Source organism: Mandrillus leucophaeus, unplaced genomic scaffold, assembly GCF_000951045.1.
Source record: "Mandrillus leucophaeus isolate KB7577 unplaced genomic scaffold, Mleu.le_1.0 Scaffold145, whole genome shotgun sequence".
NCBI classification, from domain to species: Eukaryota; Metazoa; Chordata; class Mammalia; order Primates; family Cercopithecidae; genus Mandrillus; species Mandrillus leucophaeus.
Genome location: NW_012101421.1, coordinates 1,391,965 through 1,394,128, shown reverse-complemented (window position 1 = coordinate 1,394,128; position 2,164 = coordinate 1,391,965).

Sequence of the window (2,164 nt, the reverse complement as noted above, 5' to 3'; positions counted from 1 at the left end):
TTATGACACTTTTATGTATTGGTTACATGTGAACTTACCAGCTAACCTAAAGCTAGAACCTCACCTGTAACACATCTACCTCTTTTTCATTTATTTTTTCCCTGTCTTCTCACCTCACAGATGTAACCTTGTTTATTGTTTGTTGGTTCCTGTTGTTCTATCACTTATGAACAGTCTTACTTATTTTGCTTTGTTTTTAAGCCTTATCAGAAAGCTATTTATCATACGTCAAGCCTTCTGTGATTTATTTTAAAATGTGTGTGGCTCATTACCATTGCTATAAAATACTCTCTTGCATCACAATACTGTGGGGAGACTTCCAGTTACTGTTCATCCCTTTCTAGAGTGCCCATTATCTACTATGCAAACCTAGGGCCCTGGCACCCTAGTGGACCCCACTCAGCCTGCTGGTGCTGGGGTCCTCAGGCACCACTCTCTTCATCAGTCGCCCTTATCTCTCAACTCTTATTTTCCCAAGCCCATCAGAGAAAGGTGGCATGTTTCTCTCACCCTTCTTTCTCTCCTCAAACTTTCTAAGATAATAAAAATTTTTCAGTGGCCTTAGACATTCAGGACCAAAAGCCGAGACACACTCTGCCACCTACAAATATCCCTGAAGAGTTGAACCTTGTTACCTGCTTGAAAGGATCAAGAGAAAGGAGGGAAAAATAGAAGAAAAGACACTGCTAAGCCAATTAAGTCCCCACCCCTTATAATTCCTGGTTAATGACATAGTCATTATGTAATAACTACATTATGTTACTATGTATTAGGCTGTCTAGGTGGGGCTGAGAAATACTTGGTGACAGTATTTGGTATCCTGCAGAATATACTGGGAATACTGTTCCAATAACACATAGGATGGTTCCTTGGCCACTCTGAGCCATCGTCAATGAATCCCTGTGAACACTCCTCTAGCTTAGTTATGCTGTTCATTTAAGTTTGTGTTTGAGTGGGGAAAGTCGGCCTATTTGACTTAGCTTAAGGGCTAAATGTCTCCTCTTCACTTGGTCTTCTAATCCTCAGTCATTCCTTGCTATATGGCATCATGTCTTTAAAGCAGGGAGAGTAAAGTATCAATATTTTCAGAAGGAACATTCTTCTCACTTTTGTTTTCTATTCTTCTTTCTTTTGAAGTCCTTTCTAGCAAGAGTAATGCTCTAGCCTTCAACCAGAAACTTTTTAGTTCTTTAACCTTTCTTCAAATGGTTTAACCTTTTCATATATGTCTTCATATATGTGTCTGAGGCTTAGGTGTGCTAGCCTGCAAATAGATTCTGGTTTTCTTAATAAATTACTCTTTATGTTCTTTTTTAAGGTAATAGAGCATGAACATCCAGTAAATAAGATTTCTTTCATTGCCCGTGATGTGACAGACAACCGGGCATTTGGTTACGTGTGTGGAGGAGAGGGCCAACATCAGTTTTTTGCCATAAAAACCGGGCAACAGGTGAGCTCTAAGTCTTGCCATAGACCTGGGGACTTGTCCTCTGTTGGACATTGGAGTGTCTGTCACTCAACTAGAAAATTTACTGGAAATAATTGGATGTAGGAGGGCTAAATAATGATTCAGATAATGACTATCTTTATTGGCCTGTGGAATCTTTAAAAAATGTCATCGATAGCCATGTACTACTGTGTGCCACAGGATTGCGAGAACGGACCTTCTTATAAAGTGAATATCGATTTCAGAACAATGGTGAATCATTCTCAGAAACCTTAAAGGACTTCGAAAATGATCATGATACCTCTTATTTTGCCTAAATACTTATTAACCCTGCTGTCCTTTATGTACCTAAGGGTGAGGATTGGGTTGGTGGTGATCCCCTATAAATAAGCCAGGGGAGGGAAGTAAGGAGTTTTAAGATTAAAAAAAATCCCAGTATGAATTATAACTGATGTGAGACAAAGGAAATAAAATACTAAAATTAAAATACTGATAACAGTGCTTTCCCTTGCTGCAGGCTGAACCATTAGTTGTTGATCTTAAAGACCTTTTTCAAGTTATCTATAATGTAAAGAAAAAGGAAGAAGAAAAGAAAAAGGCAAGTACTACCTGATTAATGCTCCATTAAATTTAAAGCTGGCCTGGTGCAGTGGCTCATACCTGTAATCCCAGCACTTCGGGAGGCAGAGGCAGGTGGATCACCTGAGGTCAGGAGTT